The following is a 23,506-nucleotide window of genomic DNA, read 5'->3' as shown; positions in this document are numbered from 1 at the left end:
GCAAAACTCATAATATACAATAACCCATTCAATTACAAGTCCAACCATATTAGTTTCACTCAAATTCGACTCCGAATCAATCTTTAAAACTCAAAAATTCACTTTATGAAATTTTAGACAAAACTCCCAAATTTCACTTCGAAATCATCAATCAAATGCAAACAACAAAGATGGATTCATGAAATATAACCAAAATCGACTATACAACACTTACCCCAATCTATATAGTGAAAATCGCCTCAAAAAATTGTCCAAATCCCAGCTCCACAACTCAAAATATGACCAAATAATAAATCTTCGATATTAAGTATTTTGCCAAGCTGTTCTGCCTCGTTTTGTATGCCAAATGATCTCGAAACTTGTCTTTGATGCTTCCAATGGATTCCTTGAGAAATTTCAGTCAAGTTAAGCTTTTTAATAACTCCATTTGACCTTATAACGAAGGAGATATGTTGGTTTTAATATTTAAAAATAGTGCAGATTTTTAAATACAAAGTCAGTGGCAATTTTGTAATTAATCTGAAAAATATGGCAACATAATTCTTAGTAAAAAGACCATAAAATCTTCATACTGTGTTCAAAAAATTAATCTAAAAAATATGGCAACATAATTCTTAGTAAAAAGACCATAAAATCTTCATACTGTGTTCAAATTCGACGTTTCTTTTTGCTATGGCTCCGTAATTATGATATAGATCTAATGCTTCAATCAAAATAGAAATCAGAGTTCATTTTCTTAGATTGGTACTATTTATGCTTGATGAAACGACTTCGAAACATAAGAAAAACAAGCGCAACACAGCTCAAACCTATCCAAAACTCACCCGACCCCCTCGGGACCCCATACGAACATACCAACAAGTACCATAACATAACACAGACCTACCCGAGGCCTCAAATTATGCATAACAACATCAAAATGACAAAACGCACCTCAAATCAAACTTAATGAACTTTCGAACCTTCGACTTCCAAAAACTCGCGCCGAAACATACCAAAACAACTCGAAATGAACTCAAATTTTGCACACAAGTCCTAATATATCATACGGAGCTACTTGTGTCCCCAAACTACCGTGCAAAGTGCAAATACTCAAAACGACCGGTCGAGTCATTACATTCATGGAATAAAAGAGTTAATACTTTGTCTACAATGTTCTAAATATTTCTTAAAATTTGAAGTTAGCAATAGAGAACGAATTATCTGTGTTATACTTTTTGATGCCTTAAAATAATTATTAGTAGGTTGCAAAGTTAAAAGGTATAATCTACATCTATGTAGTGGTTGCAATATTTCTCATGAGGTCGTACAACACACTTTAAATATGGCATATATTTTCAAACAGATGCTACTGCCATGGTAAGTATGTCGAAACAAATGAAACATATGAAAGAAACATACACCAGGAAATCGTTTATATGTAAGAATGAGAATAGATACGCTTCTGTATATGTTTGTACTTAATAAAATCAAATTAAGTAAACAAAAGGATCACATATATCTAATTAAATTTTAATTATTCATCTTCATAGGTTTAAAGGATAACCAGTTATTTTGACTTTGACAAAAGTCACCATATGTCGATACACGTTGAACATTCATAGAAAATTATATTGTATTTTTATGTAAGAATATTTATTTAAAACTTTATTTTAGTAATATTAATATTATTTTACAAAGTATGTACTACATGACTCGGCATACACATGCAACGCACGTGCCGAGAATTAGTTACCCAATTATCTTAAAGTATTTTGTACACCATCAGATCACATTTACCTATTATAGCTGGTAACATAATCTATTTTAAGATTACAAATCTTATTTTTTATAGAGGCTTACTTGTAATATTTTTTTTGGATGATCTAATAGTGTAAATTCCTTTTACACTGACAATATATAACTTAAAGTTATTTTGCAATCCCTTGAAATAAGCAATTTTTTTAGAGTAGTGGATAGTGGTTCAAAAATAATACGTAACAATTGATTTTAAATATTTTATCTTTCTGGAAGGTGGTGCTAATATAAAGAATTATATATTGCCATAATATAAAGAAATAATAGTTTGTCATATTTGTTTTAATATTATTATTTATCTCTTGCTGCCTAAGTGGTGCTAGTATAAAAATCGAATCTTGTCATAAATCATATTATAAAAAATTACATTTTGTCATATGTTGTTGTAATAAAGAACTAGTTATTAAGAATTATCTATTGCCATAATATAGAGAAATAATATTTAGTCATATTTGTTTTAGTATTAAATCATTATCTCTTGCCGGCAAAGTGGTGCTAGTATAAAGAATTGAATCTTGTCATAATATAAGGAATTACATTTTGTCATATGTTGTTGTATTAAATAACTAATTAGTAGACGATTTTTATTTAAATTACATTGTTATTTATTTAATCCGGTCTTTTATCTATGTGATGATCCGATATGTTATTTTTAGTTTTAGCCTTCATTTCTGTGTTCCTAGACCTCGAATAGATCCGTTTAGCCTTTCTAGATTTGCATGCGCAGTTTGTGTCTTATTCCAGAAATATTTTATGTGAAAAACCAAAGAAAATGTGAAATTTTGCCTTAAAACGCATTTGAATTGACTACGGTCAACGTTTTGTGTAAACGGACCAGGATCATTATTTTGACGGTCCACATGGGTCCGTATCGTGATTTGGGACTTGGGTATATGCTCCGGATCAAATTCTGAAGTCCCTAACTTGATCTAACGTAATATGTTAAAAACTAGCAATTTAAAGGTTTAAAGAATTCCTATGTTTGACCGTATGTTGAGTTTGTTGCTACCGAGTTTAGATATCAGTTCCGGAAGTTGGTATAGATTCATTTCAGTATTTATGACTTGTCTGCAAAATTTGGTGCAAACGGAATTGATTTGACATCATTCGGACGTTCGGTTGTTAAATTGAAAGTACTTAAGTTTCTTCGAAAATTTCATTCGTTTTGGTGTCCGATTCGCAGTTTTAGGTGTTATTTTAGTGTTTTGATCGCACGATCGAATTTGTATGATGTTATTACACTTGTTTTCATATTTGATTTGGAGCACGAGGGCTCAGGTGAGTTTCGGATAGGCTACAGAGTGATTTTTCAACTTAGGCTATTGCTGGTTTTTGGAGTCTGCTGATGTATGGTGTGTCATTCTTCGCGATCGCAAAGATACTCCGGCGATCGCGAAGAATAATCTAGGCGGGGGAGATTTTTCCTCTATGCGAATGCGAGGCTGTGTACGCGAACGCAAAGCCATGCTGGGATCATCCTTTGTGAACGCAAAGAGTAAGGAGACTGGGAGGGGGAGCTGGGGTTTGTTCTACGCAAAAACGAGCCCAGACTCGCGAACGTAATGGCCGGGGGGAGGGAACCATCGTAAACACGTGCAACCCCTCGCAAACACGAAGGTCTTTGGCCGTTGTTGCTTCGCAATCACGTCAAGTGTCTCACGAATACGATGAACACCTGACGCCCAGACTTTAAAATATTCAAAACACCGGATTTCACCCATTTTCCACCATCTTCTCATTAGAACTCGCCTATTTGAAGAGGAATTTCATCACCATTTCATAGGTCAGTATACTTTAACTCGGTTTCTTCCATTTCCATCAACACCCATTGATTTCTAACCTTAATCTATGCTCTTTCATGGTAGAAATTTAGGGATTTGGGAAGAATTGGGGGGTTTTGGAAAATTGAGATTTAGTCCTCAAATTGAGGTCAGATTTCGAAACTAATTGCATAATCGGGCTCTGAGATGAATGGATAATTGGGTTTTGGTCCGAATCTCGAGTTTTGACCAAGAGAACACGTGGTTTACTTTTGTTGACTTTTTGGGAAAAGGGTGAACATCTTAGTTTTATGTATTGTAATTGATTTTCCTCGCATTATTTGTTGATATTAAGTTGGTTTTGATTAGATTCGATTGCTTTGGAGGCAAATTTTAGAGAAAAGGCCCTGGTTGAGCTTTGATTTGTTTGCAGAGCGAGGTAAGTGTTCGGTCTAACCTTGATTTGAGGGAATTAGAAACCCTTGAGCTATGTGTTATGTGAATGACATGTGTTCCGGCATATATGCGAGGTGACGAGTGTATATACCTCGTCAAAATAATTGCTTTCATTCTTTTTTATATTTCATTAATTATTTCATTGTATGTCTTGACTGTTACATGCCTTAATTGGTCCTATGTCTTAACTTGTCACTTGTCACTTATTACTCTTATATTGAAATGCCTGTGTAACCACCCGACCGGTTATTTAGAGAGTTGCAATCCATTTCCCCTATTTCCTACTTGTTTTGTATTCTACAGATGTGTTATGACTTACCGGGATAGATGGTTTGGGTCCGGAATGGTTTTGGAGTGGATTGAGACACTTAGTCTCTTATTTGAAAGCTTAAGTTGAAAAAGATGACTAGGTGTTGATTTATATGTAAAAGACCTTGAATTTAAATTTTGATGGTTCCGTTAGGGGATTATGGACTTAGGAGCGCGTCCGGGATGAGATTTGGAGGTCCGTAGTAGAATTTAGCTTGAATTGGCAAATGTAGGAAATATGACAATTTTGGCGGGCAGTGGAAAGTTTGATATCGAGGTCGGATTAGATTTTCGGGAGTTGGAGTAGGTTTGTTGTGTCATTTTTTACTTGTGTGTAAAATTTGAGGTAAATCGGACGTGATATGATAGGTTTCGGCGTCAGTTGTAGAATTTGGAAGTTTCGAAGTTCATTAGGCTTGAATCCGTGTGTAGTTCATGTTATTGATGTTTTTCGAGGTATTTTGATATTTGATTAAGTTCGTATGAGGTTATAGGAGCTGTTGGTAAGTTTGGTTGTGGTCTTGAGGGCCCTTGGGTTGATTTCGACTGGTTGACGGCTTGATTTGAGTTGAGGAATTGCAGCTGAAGTGTTGCTGCTATTGGTGTAACCGCACTTGCAGAGTTAGAACTGCAGGTGCGAGCACCAGAAGCGGCCAAGTTTGAGCTGGACAGAGGACGTATGTGCGATGGCATCCCCGCACCTGTGGTGGTCATAGAAGCGAACCCAAGGGAGTAGGTGCGAGTTTGGACCGTTGAAGCGAGATGGTTTCCGCACCTGCGGAAGCGCAAATGCGGTCTTGAGGATACAGGATCAAGGTTAAGATTTTAAGTGAAATCCGCAACTGCAATGGATTTTGCGCAGGTGCAACGTCACAGAAGCGACCTGTGGACCGCAGATGCAGTATTGCTAGGTAGAAACATATAAAAGCGGGACATTGAGATTTTTCACCATTTTCACATTTTGGAACTCGCATTTTGGAAGGTTTTGAAGTGATTACTAAGGTAAGGTCATTTTGTCTATTTATCTTCAATAATGGTGCTTCCTCATTGATTTTACACCTAGTTAGTGAGTTTTGAGGTGAAATTTGGGAGATTAGGGCTTGAAAATTGGAGAGTGAATTTTGGAGATTTGGAGGGGCAAATGATGTCATATTTTGATGAATTTGGTATGGTTAGGCTCGTGATTGGGGATTTCGGGTTTTGTAACTTTTGTCGGATTTTGAGACATGGGCCCAGGGGTCGAGTTTGAGTTGATTTCGTATTTTGACCTTATTTTGGTGGATATCTTGTGGAATTGATCTCTTTAGCCTATATTGACTGTATTGTATTACTTGTGGCTAGATTCGCGACGCTCAAAAGCCGACTCGCGAGGCAAGGGCATTTTGGAGTAGAGATTCGCTCCAGTTGAGGTAAGTAACAATTATAAATCTTGTCCTGAGGGTATGAACCCCCTGATTTTGTATCGTATGAATATTTTGGAGGTGACACACATGCTAGGTGATGGCCATGTGGACGTGCACCGAAAAGGATTGTGACTTGGTCCATCCCGTGAGACTGTTGAATCGAATAGTTTACAGTTTGCTACATGTCCTCTCTATTTTATGGCAATTGACTGTACTTCATGGTAGAAATCATGTTTTAGGCCCTATGATATCACTGTTGGGACTTGTAGAGGACGTGTACTTGCTGAATTAGCTGCTAATTCCTGTTTTGTACTCAGTAATAGCTTTTCTTGCTTATTTTGCCTCCGTCTCTTACTGTTCATTGTTGATACATGTTATTATCTCTGTTTGGGCTGTTTTATATGATTTCTGAGAGCCTGAGAGACTAGGGAGGTTGATGACTAAGTGAGTCCTAGGACCAAGTGGTGAGATATTGACATTATAGCATGTGAGTTGTCCATGCAGCACGTGAGTTGTCATTGCGGATCTTGATTTGATACTATAGTACGTAAGTTTTCTGTGTGGGTCCTATTTGATATTATAACACATGAGTTGCAGCACATGAGTTGTCTATGTGGATTATAGCGTTTGGGCTGAAAGAGCCCCTCCGGAGTCTGCACACCCCCAGTCAGCGCACATACCTATTGAGTGTGAATATTGTGGGGTGAGATCCAAGCAATTGAGTTGTCGAGATGAGCTGAGTGATTGTTGTCTTGAGAGACTGTTCTTGCTTTCAATTATTGCTGCACTTAGTTATTATTTATCTTTGTTTTGCAACTCTCTGAAAGAGTTGATATCTGGATTACTTGAGCTCGAATTGATTTGACTTAAACTGCTAGATTTGAAAGCATGCCTATTCTTTATTGAAATTTGCTGAAATAAACTATATTTTGTATAGCTCGTCACTGCTTCTCAGTTCCTTATTTGTTTCTGTTACCTTGTATGCAGATTCAGGTGACACCAGTCGCGGAGGTTCTTGCGTTTGTGCACAGTCGTCTATCAGAGACATACGGGGTAGCTGTCGGCATCCGTAGTCCTTGTCTCTCCTTCCTTATTATCTTTCTTTCTATATTTGGCACTTGGCAGACTATTGTAAACTTTGAAATTCTAGACTGATTGTAGATGCTCATGAAATTCAAAGCCTAGGTTACATAGGTCTCACGAGTCATGAGCAGGTTTAGTAGAATTTTGCGGATAGGTACAGAGACGTCTGTACTTATCTTCGAGAGGCTGCAGAACCCTTCACATTCTTAAGTTCTTATCGTGCAAACCTTATTCTAGTAACTAAACTTGTGTCATTCTATTCTCTCACAGATAGTGAGGATTCACGCTACTGGTCAGGACGGACAGCCACCAGTACCACCAGTTGGGTCCGCGAGAGGTCGAGTTCGCGGTAGAGGCTGTGGTAGGGGCAGGGGTGCAGCCTACACCAAAGCCAGGGCAGCACCTATAGATCTACCAACTACCCCAGTTCAGGATCAGGTCCCGATTGTAGATGCCCTAGCGGGACTAGCTCAGGCTCCAACGACGACCATTGTTATTTCAGGCCTTTAGAAGGCCTTAGCTCAATCTTGACCAAGTGCACCAGACTATCTCAGGAGGTCTCTATTCCAGTCGCAACAACCACCTCTTAGGCCGGGGAGGTTCTCAAACTCCCGTCGTCCACACACCCGAGCAGGTGGTACAAGGACTCCATACACTAGGGGCACCACCAGCCCAGCCGGTTGAACTTGCTCATGAATATGTGGTTCCTGCCATGCCTGATGATGATTAGCGTAGATTAGAGAGGTTTGGTATATTTCCGCCTCCAACTTTCAGCGGTGCAGAGGGCGAGGATGCCTAGGGTTTCGTGGATAAGTGTTAGAGGATTACACACACAACTAGTAGTCTGGAGGCTAGTGGTGTCTTGTTCACTTCCTTTCAGTTCTCTGGAGCTGCCTTTACTTGGTGGGAGACTTAGGATAGGTGTAGGTTGGTTGGTGCAGTGTCCCTTACATGGAAGTAGTTCTCCGTTCTCTTCCTGGAGTAGTATATGTCACAGTCCCGCAGAGAGGAGCTTCGAAGACAGTTTGAGTAGTTGCGTCAGGATGATATGGCTATAACGCAGTACGGATGAGATTTTCTGAGTCATCATGTCATGCTATTTGGTTGGATCCCACATACAGGAAGAGGATCAGGAGGTTCATTGATGGCCTCACATTTCAGCCGTAGGTGCGTATAACTAGAGAGAGGGTGACCGGTGCTACTTTTGAGGAGGTTGTGGACATCGCCCGAAAGATAGAGTCCGTTCGCCACTAGGAGCGGTTGAGAGGAGACCAAGAGGCCTCGAGGATCTAGTAGTTTTGGTGGTGTTCCTTCTAGAGGTCAATTCCAGCACGGCAAAGGCCGTCCATTCAGACATTCTCAGTCAGCTCGTCCATGCCATCGTGGTGAGTCAGTCAGCCGCAACCCTCACATTTCTCACTCAGGCTAGTCTTTATTTTGTGCACTACCAGCGCATACTTCTCACCATGCCTTGCCTAATCAGGTTTCTACGAGTAATTTTACGGGGTATTAGGAGCAGCAGTTCCGTCAGAAGACGGGTTGTTTTGAGTGCGGGGATCTTGGCCATATCAAGAGAGATTGCCCTAGGTTGTTGAGTGGGACTTCACGACAGATTTCTTGGCCGATGGCATCAGCACCAGCAGCTACACAACCCGCCCAGTCAACTCGGGGTAGAACTCAATCAGCCAGGGGTCGCCCAAGAGGGGGAGGCCGATCAGGTGGCAGTCAAGCCAATTTTTATGCATTTCCTGCCAGACCAGATGATATTGCTTCAGATGCTATGATCATAGGTATTATCTCAATATGTCACTGAGATGCTTCGATATTATTTGACCCTGGCTCTACTTATTCATATGTGTCATCGTACTTTGCTCATTATTTTGATATTCCATGCGAGTCTCTAGTTTCATCTGTCCGTGTATCTACGTCGGTGGGCGATACTATTGTTGTGGACCGTGTATACTAGTCATGTGTAGTGACTATTAGGAGATTGGAGACTAGAGTTGATCTGTTGCAGCTTAGTATGATTGAATTTGATGTGATATTGGGCATGGATTGGTTGTCTCTATGTCATGCTATTCTGGACTGTCACGCCAAGCCAGTGATGTTGACTATGCCGGTGCTGCCAGGGATTGAGTGGCAAGGTTCATCGGATTATGTCCCCAGTAGAGTGATTTCATTCTTGAAGGCCCAGCATATGTTAGGGAAGGGTTGTCTTTCTTATTTGGCCTTTGTGATGGATGTCAGTGCAGAGACTCCTACTATTGAGAAGAAGGATGGAACCATGAGGATGTGCATTGATTACAAGCAGTTGAACAAATTCATAATCAAGAACAAATATCCTTTGCCTCGTATAGATGATTTATTTGACCAGCTTCGGGGAGCAAGGGTGTTCTCCAAGATCGACTTGAGGTCAGGGTATCACCAGCAGAAGATTTGGGACTCGGACATTCAGGACCCGATATGGTCATTTTGAGTTCCTTGTATGTCTTTTGGGCTGACCAATGCCCATGCAGTGTTCATGCATTTGATGAACAACATATTTCGGCCTTATCTCGACTCATTTGTTATTGTATTCATTGATGATGTCCTGGTGTACTCTCTTATCCAGGAGGAGCATGTCGAAGATATATAGATTGTATTCCAGTAGTTGAGGGAGGAGAAACTTTATGCTAAGTTCTCTAAGTGTGAGTTCTGGCTCATCTCAGTGGCGTTCTTGGGGAACGTGGTGTCCAATAAGGGTATTCAAGTTGATCCGAAGAAGATAGAGGCGGTTCAGAGTTGGCCCAAACCATCCTCAGCCACAGAGATTCGAAGCTTTCTTCAGTTGGCTGGTTATTACCGTCGATTTGTGTAGGGTTTCTCTTCTATTGCATCGCCCTTGATCAAATTGACCTAAAAGGGTGCTCCTTTCAGGTGATCGAATGAGTGTGAGGCGAGCTTTCAGAAGCTTAAGACTACCTTGACCACAGTTCCAATGTTAGTTCTACCATCAACTTTTGGTTCTTATACAGTATATTGTGATGCTTCTCATATCGACATTGGATATGTTTTGATGCAGGAGGGTAGAGTGATTGCCTATGATTAACGTCAATTGAAGCCCAATGAGAAGAACTACCCTATTCATGATTTGAGTTTGCTACCATTGTTCATGCGTTAAAGATTTGGAGGCACTATCTCTATGGTGTTTCTTATGAGGTGTTTACTGATCATCGTAACCTCTAGCACTTATTCAAATAGAAGGATCTCAATTTGAGGTAGCGTAGGTAGTTGGAGCTGCTAAAGAACTATGATATTACCATTTTGTATCATCCGAGAAAGGCCAATGTGGTGGCCGATGCCTTGAGTATAAAGATAGTGAGTATGGGTAGTCTTGCATTCTTGCGTTTGATGTTCAGGCTTTGGCTAACCAGCTTGTGAGATTGGATATTTCAGATTCGAGTCGGGTTCTAGCTTGTGTTGTTTCTCGATCTTTCTTGTTTGATCGTATCAAAGAGCGGTAGCATGATGATCCTCATTTGCTTGTCCTCAAGGACAAGGTTCAGCATGATGATGATAGAGATGTGACTATTGGAGATGATGAGGTATTAAGGATGCAGGGCCGGGTATGTGTGCCCAATGTAGATGGGCTTCGGGAGTTGATTCTTGAGGAGGCCCATAGTTCGCGGTATTCCATCCACCTGGGTGCCGGGAAGATGTATCAGGATTTGAGATAGCACTATTGGTGGAGGAGGATGAAGAAAGACATAGTTGGATTTGTAGCTCGGTATCTCAACTATCAACAGGTGAAATATGAGCATCAGAGGCCAGGTGGCTTGCATTAGAAGATAGAGATTCCAGAGTGGAAGAAGGAGCAGATCACCATGGATTTCGTAGTTGTGATCCTACAGACTTTGAGGAAGTTCGATGCTATTTGGGTGATTGTGGATCAGCTGACAAAGTCTGCGCACTTCATTCTTGTGAGTACTACATATTCTTCAAATCGGTTGGTTGAGATTTACATTAGAGAAATTGTTCTAATGCACGGTGTCCCAGTTTCCATCATTTTAGATAAAGGCACGTAGTTCACATCGCGGTTTTGGAGAGCTGTATAGTGAGAGTTGGGTAGTCAGGTTGAGTTGAGCACATCATTTCATCCTTAGATAGACAGACAGTACGAGCGCACTATTCAGATATTAGAGGACATGTTACATGCATTGTCATTGATTTTTGTGGTTCATAGGACAAGTCTCTGCCACTCGCGGAGTTTGCTTAGAACAACAGTTATTAGTCGAGCATTCAGATGGCTCTTTATGAGGCTTTATATGGGAGGCTGTGTAGATCCCTAGTGGGTTGGTTCGTGTCACGGCCCTAACCCTGAACCCGATCGTGATGGCGCCTCTCGTGAAGACAAGGCCAGCCAGTTAAATACAATTCACTTTTTAAAATAGTTAATAAACATAAAAATAGTCTAAGCATGATTTAAATGTACTAAATAGCGAAAAATATCGATAAAATGCGGAAATACACCCGACACAGCCCTAACCGGGGTATCACAAGTCATGAGCGTCTACAGGCCATAATACAAGTCTGCTAAATCCATAAATTAGTACAAATGATTAAAGGGAAATAGAAGTGATAAAATAGTAGAAACACGGGATTGCAGACATCAACTACTACGTTGTAGTCTTCGAACGCTCGCCTGAAACTGGAGGGATCAGCACTCAGGAGCGGTACTAGCTACGCCTAAATCTGCACACAGGGGTGCAGGGAGTAAAGTGAGTACTCCAACTCAATGAGTAACAAATGTAAATAACGACTGAAAGTAAGAAAACACGTAAGGCACAAGGCATTCTATAATGAAGTAGTAAAACCATTTAAAAGCAGTAAAATAGTGGAAAGTCAAGTAAAATCCTCTTTCAACAAGTAATTGACAAGTAATTAAGACAAAGCTACCAAATAGAAGTTCGCCCCTCGGACGCCGTATCACCACATCCGCCCCTCGGGCAACATCTCAGAACAATAACAGCCCCTCGGGCTCAATCTCACAGCACAATGGGTAGCCCGCTTACTGGGGGTGTGCAGGCTCCTAGAGGGGCCTCTTATGGCCAAGCGCAATAATAAGTCATCTCGTGGCATCAAATCTAGGCCCTCGTCCTCATATCAATCAAGCCACCTCGTGGCGTATATATCTCAGGCCCTCGGCCTCAAATCAGTATCAATGTTTCCTCACAACTAGGCCCTCGGCCTTACTCAGTCAAAAATACTCACAAGCCCCTCGGGCAATAGTAAAACATTATTTCTCAGCCCAAACATCATTTAAAATATCATTTAAGTCTTAAAACTGAGTAAACATGGCTAAGTAGCAAAACAGTGGAAAATGACATGACTAAGTTCAAGTAATGAATCAAAATAGTGAGGAATTTGTAATAAAAATCCCCGAAGGGTTCAAATAGATGGCACGAAGCCCAAATTTAGCATTCAGCCCAAATCATAATGATAGCAAATATGATTCAGTCAAATACGCAGTAAAATCATCAAAGGGGACAGACCAAGTCACAATCCCCAATAGTACACGACCCCACGCTCGTCATCAAGCATGTGTCTCACCTCGATATATAGCACTACAATATGCAATCCGAAGTTTCAAACGCTCAGGATATCATTTACAATCATTACTCACCTCGAACCGGCTAAATCTCTAGCTTGCGACGCCTTTTCCCCTCGAATCGGCCTCCACGCATGTCGAATCTATCCAAAAATCAGAACGAGGATGTCAAAATATGCTAAGGGAACAAAGCCCAAGCAAAAACAATCAATAAAGGGTACAAATCCCGAAATTACCAAAATCCGACCCCCGAGCCCACGTCTCGGAATTAAGAAATTTTCATATCAAAAGATTCATTATCTCCCCACGAGTTCATACATATCAAAAGTTCTCAAATCCGACCCCAAATGATACTCCAAATCCCCAACCATAAGTCCAAAATTCCAAGCCCTAGTTCTTCCATTTTTAGCTTAAGTTTCCATCATTTTCTAGGTATAATTCACATAATAATCGAGTTTTAAGTCCGAAAATCTTACCTCCCAACGATTTCCCTTGAATCCCTCTTCAATCTCCTTCAAAAATCTCCCAAAGTTACCAACTATGGAGGAAATGAGCCCCAAAATCGCGGACAAGACAAGTTAAAAACATTTTGCCTAGGCCTTAATTTCCTTCTTCAAGAACGCGGTCAAACCCTCGCATTCGCGAAGCACAAACTCACTTTGACAAACTTTTCCTCTATGTGAATGCGACACGACCAACGCAAACACGGTGCTTCCTCTACCTTACCCATCGCGAACACACTCACTCTTCCGCAAACGTGATGACTACTTGACCTCAAACTGATCTGACCCAAATTCCTCTACGCGATCACGAAGACCTTCTTGCGAACGTGATGCACCACTTCCCAACCCTCCGCGAACGCGAAGCCCTTCTCACGAACGCGAAGGCTTAATCCTTGTCTTACTTAACTGCCGCTTCGTGAACGCGAGGCTCCACTCGTGAACGCGAAGAGTAAAATCCCTGCAACAGCTGAACAGATTTTTCTGCAATTTTCTAAACTCTAAAATGATCTGATTGACCACCCGAAACTCACCCGAGGCCCCTGGGACCTCAACCAAAGGCACCAACACATGGTTGGGAAGAAGGTTTCGCTTAAGGTTTCACCCATAAAGGGTGTTATGAGATTGGGGAAGAAGGGCAAGTTGAGCCCTCTATTTATTGGGTCTTTTGAGGTACTTCAGAGGATTGCGGAGGTGGCTTACAAGCTTGCCATACCACCTAGCTTGTCGAGTGTGCATCCAGTTTTCCATGTTTCTATGCTTCGGAGGTATATCGGCGATTCATCCTATGTTTTGTATTTTAACACGGTTTTGTTCGATGGTGATTTGACTTATGATATGGAGCCGGTGGCTATTTTTGAGTGGCATGTTCGAAAGTTGAGGTCAAAGGATATAGCTTCAGTGAAAGTGAAGTAGAGAGGTCAGCCCATAGAGGAGGCTACTTGGGATACCGAGCAGAAGATGCAGAGCAGATATCCACACCTATTTATGGCTCCAGGTATGTTTCTAGACTCGTTTGAGGACGAACGTTTGTTTAAGAGGGGGAGGATATAATGACCCAGCTGGTCGTTTCGAGAGTTGTAACCTCATTCCCCCATTTACTTCGTCTTTTGTATTCTACAGCTGTGTCGTGACTTACCAGGTTAGTTGGTTTGGGTCCGGAATGGTTTTGGAGTGGATTGAGACACTTAGTCTCTTATTATAAAGCTTAAGTTAGAAAGGTTGACCGTATGTTAAATTATGTGTAAACGATCTCAGACTTAAATTTTGATGGTTCTGTTAGCTCCATTAGGGGATTTTGGACTTAGGAGCACATCTGGAATGAGATTTGGAGGTCCGTAGTAGAATTTGGCTTGAATTGGCGAAAGTAGGAAATTTGGCAATTTTGGCCGGCAATCGAAATTTTGATATCGGGGTCAGATCGGATTTTCGGGAGTTGGAGTAGGTTTGTGGTGTTATTTTTGACTTGTGTGTAAAATTTGAGGTCAATCAGACGTGAATTGATAGGTTTCGACGTCGGTTGTAGAACTTGATCGGTCGGGTCGTTACAATACGCCCACACGCCCATCACCTAGCATATGCGTCACATCAACACCAAAAGACATAATATATAATACGGGATTTCATACCCTCAGTACCAAGTTTAAAAGTATTACTTACCTCCAACAAGCAAAATCCAATACCCAGCAGGTCAAATGATGCTCAAAGAATGTCATCCCCTGCGTAACAACCTCAGAACGGCTCGAAACTAGGAAAAAGCAACTCAAATAAATCAAATAATGCCAAAGGAAATAAACTCAATCGATAAAGGTCGAATCTTTAATTAAAATCCCAAAATCGACCAAAAAGTCAAACTAGGCCAGCGCCTCGGAACCCGACAAAACTGATAATATACGATAACCCATTCAATTACAAGTCCAACCATATTAGTTTCACTCAAATTCGACTCTGAATCTATGTTCAAAACTCAAAAATTCACTTTATGAAATTTTAGACAAAACCCCCAAATTTCACTTCGAAAATATCAATCAAATGCAAACAACAAAGATGGATTCATAAAATATAACCGAAATCGAGTATACAACACTTACCCCAATCCATATAGTGAAAATCTCCTCAAAAAATTATCCAAATCCTAGCTCCACAACTCAAAATATGACCAAATAATAAATCTTCGATATTAAGTATTTTGCCAAGCTGTTCTGCCTCGTTTTGTATGCCAAACGATGTCGAAACTTGTCTTTGATGCTTCCAATGGATTTCTTGTGAAACTTCAATCAAGTTAAGCTTTTTAATCACTCCATTTGATCTTATAACGAAGGAGATATGTTGGTTTTAATATTTGAAAATAGTGCAGATTTTTAAATACAAAGTCAGTGGCAATTTCGTCATTAATCTGAAAAATATGGCAACATAATTCTTAGTAAAAAGACCATAAAATCTTCATACTATGTTCAAATTCGATGTTTCTTTTTGCTATGGCTCCGTAATTATGATACAGATCTAATGGTTCAATCAAAATAGAAATCAGAGTTCATTTTTTTAATTTGGTATCATTTATGCTTGATGAAACGACTTCGAAACATAAGAAAAACAAGCGCAACACAGCCCAAACCTATCCAAAACTCACCCGACCCCCTCGGGAACCCCATACGAACATACCAACAAGTACCATAACATAACACAAACCTATTCGAGGCCTCAAATCATGCATAACAACATCAAAATAACGAAACACACCTCAATTCAAACTTAATGAACTTTCGAACTTTTGACTTCCAAAAACTCGCGCCGAAATATACCAAAACAACTCGAAATGAACTCAAATTTTGCACACAAGTCCTAATATATCATACGGAGCTACTCGTGTCCCCAAACTACCGTGCAAAGTGCAAATACTCAAAACGAACGGTCGAGTCATTACATTCATGGAATAAAAGAGTTAATACTTTGTCTACAATGTTCTAAATATTTCTTAAAGTTTGAAGTTAGCAATAGAGAACGACTTATCGGTGTTATACTTTTTGATGCCTTAAAATAATTATTAGTAGGTTGAAAAGTTAAAAGGTATAATCTACATCTATGTAGTGGTTGCAATATTTCTCATGAGGCCGTACAACACACTTTAAATATGGCATATATTTTCAAACAGATGCTACTGTCATGGTAAGTATGTCGAAACATATGAAACATATGGAAGAAACATACACTAGGAAATCGTCTATATGTAAGAATGAGAATAGATTCGCTTCTGTATATGTTTGTACTTAATAAAATCAAATTAAGTAAACAAAAGGATCACATATATCTAATTAAATTTTAATTATTCATCTTCATAGGTTTAAAGGATAACCAGTTATTTTGACATTGACAAAAGTCACCATATGTCGATACACGTTGAACATTGATAGAAAATTATATTGTATTTTTATGTAAGAATATTTATTTAAAACTTTATTTTAGTAATATTAATATTATATTCCAAAGCATGTACTATATGACTCGGCATACACATGCAACGCACGTGCCGAAAATTAGTTACACAGTTATTTTAAAGTATTTTGTACACTATCAGGTCACATTTACCTATTATAGCAGGTAACATATTCCATTTTAAGATTACAAATCTTACTTTTTATAGAGGCTTACTTTTAATATTATTTTTTTGGATGATCTAATAGTGTAAATTCCTTTTACACTGACAATATATAACTTAAAAGTTTTTTTCCAATCCCTTGAAATAAGCAAATTTTTTAGAGTAGTGGATAGTGGTTCAAAAATAATACGTAACAATTGATTTTAAATATTTTATCTTTCTGGAAGTTGGTGCTAATATAAAGAATTATATATTGCCATAATATAAAGAAATAATAGTTTGTCATATTTGTTTTAATATTATTATTTATCTCTTGCTGCCTAAGTGGTGCTAGTATAAAAATCGAATCTTGTCATAAATCATATTATAAAAAATTACATTTTGTCATATGTTGTTGTAATAAAGAACTAGTTATTAAGAATTATCTATTGCCATAATATAGAGAAATAATACTTAGTCATATTTGTTTTAGTATTAAATCATTATCTCTTGCTGGCAAAGTGGTGCTAGTATAAAGAATTGAATCTTGTCATAATATAAGGAATTACATTTTGTCATATGTTGTTGTATTAAATAACTAATTAGTAGAGTATTTTTATATTTTTGTCTTTCTGGCAAAGTGGGTCTAATTTTTTGATCCAATATTCCCACCTATTGCTTTCAGATACCAATAAGAACAAAAGAAAAAACATGTTGCACTTTTTTTACGTGTAGGAAACAACACTCTGTTTATTTTACAGAAATTTAATTTTTAAAAGATCCTCATTCTCCTTTTCTTTTTGGATGTTATAGCTGTTTATTGTAATAAAGATAATACAGGGCGGACAAGTTGAATTCGGTTTGTTATTTATTTAATCCGGTCTTCTTACCTATGTGATGATCCGATAGGTCATTTTTAGTTTTAGCTTTTATTTCTGTGTTCCTAGACCTCGAATAAATCTGTTAAGCCTTCCTCGATTTGCATACGCAGTTTGTGTCTTATTCCGGAAATTTTTTATGTGAAAAACTAAAGAAAAAGTGAAATTTTGCCTTAAAACTCATTTGAATTGCCTACGGTCAACGTTTTGTGTAAACGGACCAGGATCATTATTTTGACGGTCCAGGTGGGTCCGTATCGTGATTTGGGACTTTGGCATATGCTCAGGATCAAATTTGGAAGTCCCTAACTTGATCTAACATAATTTGTTAAAAACTAGCAATTTAAAGGTGTAAAGAATTCCTAAGTTTGACCGTAGGTTGAGTTTGTTGCTACCGAGTTTAGATTTCGGTTCTGGAACTTGGTATAGATTCATTTCAGTATTTATGACTTGTCTGTATAATTTGGTGCAAACGGAATTGATTTGACGTGATTCGAACGTTGGTTGTTAAATTGAAAGTTCTAAAGTTTTTTCGAAAATTTCATTCGTTTTTGTGTCCGATTCGCAGTTCTAGGTGTTATTTTGGTATTTAGATCGCACGATCGAATTTATATGATGTTATTACACTTGTTTACATATTTAGTTTGGAGCACGAGGGGCTCGGGTGAGTTTCGGATAGGCTACAGAGTGATTTTTCGACTTAGGCTATTGCTGGTTTTTGGAGTCTGATGATGTATGGTGTGTCCTTCTTCGCGATCGCAAAGATACTCCCGCGATCGCGAAGAATAATCTAGGCAGGGGAGGTTTTTCCTCTATGCGAACGCGACGCTGTGTACGCGAACGCAATGCCATGGTGGGATCATCCTTCGCGAAAGCGAAGAGTAAGGAGACTGGGAGGGGGAGCTGGGGTTTGTTCTACACGAAAACGAGCCCAGACTCGCGAACGTAATGGCGGGGGGGGGGGAACCATCGCAAACATGTGTAACCCCTCGCGAACACAAAGGTCTTTGGTCGTTGCTTCTTCGCAATCGCGTCAACTGTCTCACGAATGCGATGAACACCTGATGCCCAGACTTTAAAATATTCAAAATACCGGATTTCACCCATTTTCCACCATCTTCTCATTAGAGCTCGCCTATTTGAAGAGGAATTTCATCACCATTTCATAGGTCAGTATACTTTAACTCGGTTTCTTCGATTTCCATCAATACCCATTGATTTCTAACCTTAATCTATGCTCTTTCATGGTAGAAATTTAGGGATTTAGGAAGAATTGGGGGGGTTTTTGGAAAATTGAGATTTACTCCTCAAATTGAGGTCAGATTTGAAACTAATTGCATAATCGGGCTCCAAGATGAATGGGTAATTGGGTTTTGGTCCGAATCTCGAGTTTTGACCAAGAGAATACGTGGTTGACTTTTGTTGACTTTTTGGGAAAAGAGTGAACATCTTAGTTTTATGTATTGTAATTGATTTTCCTCGCATTATTTGTTGATATTAAGTTGGTTTTGATTAGATTCGATTGCTTTGGAGGCAAATTTTAGAGAAAAAGCCATGGTTGAGCTTTGATTTGTTTGCAGAGCGAGGTAAGTGTTGGGTCTAACCTTGATTTGAGGGAATTAGAAACCCTTGAGCTATGTGTTATGTGAATGACACGTGTTCCGGCATATATGTGAGGTAACGAGTGTATATACCTCGTCAAAATAATAGCTTTCATTCTCTTATGTATTTCATTAATTATTTCATTGCATGTCTTGATTGTTACATGCCTTAATTGCTTCCAATGTCTTAACTTGTCACTTGTCACTTATTACTCTTATATTGAAATGCCCGTGTAACCACCCGACCGGTTATTTAGAGAGTTGTAATCCCTTTCCCATATTTCCTGCTTGTTTTGTATTCTACAGTTGTGTTATGACATACCGGGCTAGTTGGTTTGGGTCCGGAATGGTTTTGGAGTGGATTGAGATACTTAGTCTCTTATTTGAAAGCTTAAGTTGAAAAAGTTGACCAGGTGTTGATTTATATGTAAACGATCTCAGATTTAAATTTGATGGTTCCGTTAGGGGATTATGGACTTAGGAACGCGTCCAGGATGAGATTTGGAGGTCCGTAGTAGAATTTAGCTTGAATTGGCAAAAGTAGGAAATCTGGCAATTTTGGCTGGCTGTGAAAATTTTGATATCGGGGTCGGATAGGATTTTCGGGAGTTGGAGTAGCTTTGTGGTGTCATTTTTGACTTGTGTGTAAAATTTGAGGTAACTCGGACGTGATATGATAGGTTTCGGCGTAGGTTGTAGAATTTAGAAGTTTCAAAGTTCATTAGGCTTGAATCCGTGTGTAGTTCATGTTTTTGATGTTTTCGAGGTATTTTGATATTCGATTAAGTTTGTATGAGGTTATAGGAGCTGTTGGTATGTTTGGTTGTGGTCTGGAGGGCCCTTGGGTTGAATTCAAATGATTGACGGCTTGATTTGAGTTGAGGAATTGCAGCTGAAGTGTTGCTGCTATTGGTGTAACCGCACTTGCGGAGTTGGAACAGCAGGTGCGAGCACCAGAAGCGGCCAATTATGAGCTGGACAGAGGACGTATCTGCGATGGCATCCCCGCACCTGCGGTGGTCATAGAATTGGACCCAAGGGAGTAGGTGCGAGTTTGGACCGCTGAAGCGAGATGGTTTCCGCACCTGCGGAAGCGCAGATGCGGTCTTGAGGCCGCAGGAGCAAGGGAAGATTTTAAGTGAAATCCGCAACTGCAATGGATTTTGCACAGGTGCAACATTGCAGAAGCGACCTGTGGACAGCAGATGCTGTATTGCTGGGCAAAATCATATAAAAGCGGGACTTTGAGATTTTTCACCATTTTCACATTTTGGAACTCGGATTTGGTAGGTTTTGAAGTGATTACTAAGGTAAGGTCATTTTGTCTATTTATCTTCAATAATGGTGCTTCATCATTTATTTTACACCTAGTTGGTGAGTTTTGAGGTGAAATTTGGGAGATTAGCGCTTGAAAATTGGAGAGTGAATTTTGGGGATTTGGAGGGCAAATGATGTCATATTTTGATGAATTTGGTATGGTTAGACTCGTGATTGAATGTGCTTTCGGGTTTTGTAACTTTTGTCGGATTTTGAGACATGGGCCCACGGGTCGAGTTTGAGTTGATTTCAGATTTTGACCTTATTTTGGTGGATTTCTTGTGGAATTGATCTCTTTATCCTATATTGATTGTATTGTATTTCTTGTGGCTAGATTCGCGACGCTCAAAAGCTGACTCACTAGGCAAGGGCATTTTGGAGTAGAGATTCGCTCCAGTTGAGGTAAGTAACAATTATAAATTTTGTCCTGAGGGTATGAACCCTCTGATTTTGTATCATATGACTATTTTGGAGGTGACACACATGTTAGGTTATGGGCATGTGGGCGTGCACCAAAAGGGATTGTGACTTGGTCCATCCTGTGAGATTGTTGAATCGAACAGTTTACAGTTTACTACATGTCCTCTCTGTTTCATGGAAATTGACTGTACTTCATGGTAGAAATCATATTTTAGGCCCTATGATATCAATATGGGACCATCCCCAATAGTACACGACCCCACGTTTGTCGTCAAGCGTGTGTTTCACCTCAATATTGCACTACAATGTGCAATCCGAGGTTTCAAACCTCAGGACATCATTTATAATTAGTACTCACCTCGGACCGGCTAAATCTCTAGCTTGCGATGCCTTTGCCCCTCGAATCGGCCTCCACGCATGTCTAATCTATCCAAAAATAAGAACGAGGATGTCAAAATATGCTAAGGGAAAAAAGCCCAAGCAAAAACAATCAATAAAGCGTACAAATCCCGAAATTACCAAAATCCGACCCCTGAGCCCACGTCTCGGAATTCAGAAATATTCACATCAATAGATTCATTATCTCCCCACGAGTTCATACATATCAAAAGTTCTCAAATCCGACCCCAAATGATCCTCCAAATCCCCAACCATAAGCCCAAAATTCCAAGCCCTATTTCTTCCATTTTTAGCTTAAGTTTCCATGATTTTCTAGGTAGAATTCACTTAATAATCGAGTTTTAAGTCCGAAAATCTTACCTACCAATGATTCCCCTTGAATCCCTCTTCAATCTCCTTCAAAAAATCTCCCAATGTGGCCAACTATGGAGGAAATGAGCCCCAAAATCGCGGACAAGACGAGTTAAAAAAATTCTGCCCAGACCTTAATTTCCTTCTTCGCGAACGCGGTCAAACCCTCGTGTTCACGAAGCACAAACTCATTTTGACAAACTTTTCCTCTATGTGAATGCGACACGACCATCACAAATGCGGTGCTTCCTCTACTTACCCGTCGCGAACATGCTCACTCTTCCGCAAACGTGATGACTACTTGACCTCAAACTCATTTGACCCAAATTCCTCTACGCGATCGTGAAGACCTTCTCGCGAACATGATGCACCACTTCCCATCCCTTCGCGAATGCAAAGCCCTTCTCACGAACGCGAATGCTTAATCATTGCCTTCCTCAACTGCCTCTTCGTGAACGCGAGGCTCCACTTGCGAACGCGAAAAGTAAAATCCTTGCAACAGTTGAACAAATTTTTCTGCAATTTTCTAAATTCAAAAATGATCTGATTGACCACCCGAAACTCACCCGAGGCCCCCGTGACCTCAACCAAAGGACCAACACATGGTTGGAAGAAGGTTTCGCTTAAGGTTTCACCCATAAAGGGTGTTATGAGATTCGGGAAGAAGGGCAAGTTGAGCCCTCGGTTCATTAGGACTTTTGAGGTACTTCAGAGGATTGTGGAGGTGGCTTACAAGCTTGCCATGCCACCTATATTGTCGAGTGTGCATCCAGTTTTCCATGTTTCTATGCTTCGGAGGTATATCGACGATTCGTCCCATGTTTGTATTTCAACACGGTTTAGTTTGATGGTGATTTGACTTATGATATGGAGCCGGTGGCTATTTTTGAGCGGCATGTTCGAAATTTGAGGTCAAAGGATATAGCTTCAGTGAAAGTGCAGTAGAGAGGTCAGCCCGTAGAGGAGGCTACTTGGGATACCGAGCAGAAGATGCAAAGCAGATATCCATACCTATTTATGGCTCCAGGTATGTTTCTAGACTCGGTTTAGGATGAAGGTTTGTTTAAGAGAGGGAGGATATAATGACCCAGCCGGTCGTTTCAAGAGTTGTAACCCTGTTTTCCCATTTCTAATTCCTTTTGTGCTTTTCAGCTATATTATGGTATACCAGGGTAGTTGGTTTGGGTCCAGAGTGATTTTGGAGTGGATTGAGACACTTAGTCTCTAAATATAAAGTTTAAGTTCGAAAGGTTGACCGTATGTTAAATTATGTGTAAACGATCTCAGACTTAAATTTTGAAGGTTCTGTTAGCTCCATTAGGGGATTTTGGACTTAGGAGCACATCTAGGATGAGATTTGGAGGTCTGTAGTAAAATTTGGCTTGAATTGGCGAAAGTAGGAAATTTGGCAATTTTGGCCGGCATTGGAAATTTTGATATCGGGGTCGGATTGGATTTCCAAGAGTTGGATTAGGTTCATGGTGTTATTTTTGACTTGTGTGTAAAATTTGAGGTTAATCGTACGTGAATTGATAGGTTTCGGCGTCGGTTGTAGAACCTGAAAGTTTCAAAGTTCATTAGGCTTGAATATGTGTGTGGTTCATGTTTTTGATATTGTTTGAGATATTTTGATGACTCAACTAAGTTTGTATGAGGCTATAGGACCTTCTAGTATGTTTGGCTGTGGTCCCGAGGGCCTCAGAGTGATTTCGGGTGGTTGATGGCTTAATTTGAGTTGAGGAATGCAGATGAAATGCTGCTGCTACTGCTATAACCGCACCTGAGGAGTGTAACCGCTGGTGCGAGCCTGCAGAAGCGGAGAAGGAGCCGCATAAATGGCTAAGGTTGAGTTGGGCAGAGGACACCGGTGCGATGGCATTCCCGCACTTGCGGTGGTCGCAGAAGCGGACCCAAGGGTGCAGGTGCGAGTTTGGACCGCAAAAGCGAGATGGTTTCTGCACATGTGGAAGCGCAAATGTTGTCTTGAGGCCGCATGAGAGAGGTTAGGATTTTAAGTGAAATCTGCACCTGCGATGGATTTTCCGCAAATGCAGCGTCGCAAAAGCGACCT

Source organism: Nicotiana tabacum, chromosome 7 (assembly GCF_000715075.1).
Source record: "Nicotiana tabacum cultivar K326 chromosome 7, ASM71507v2, whole genome shotgun sequence".
In the NCBI taxonomy this organism is placed as follows: Eukaryota; Viridiplantae; Streptophyta; class Magnoliopsida; order Solanales; family Solanaceae; genus Nicotiana; species Nicotiana tabacum.
This window is presented reverse-complemented; position numbering follows the sequence as displayed.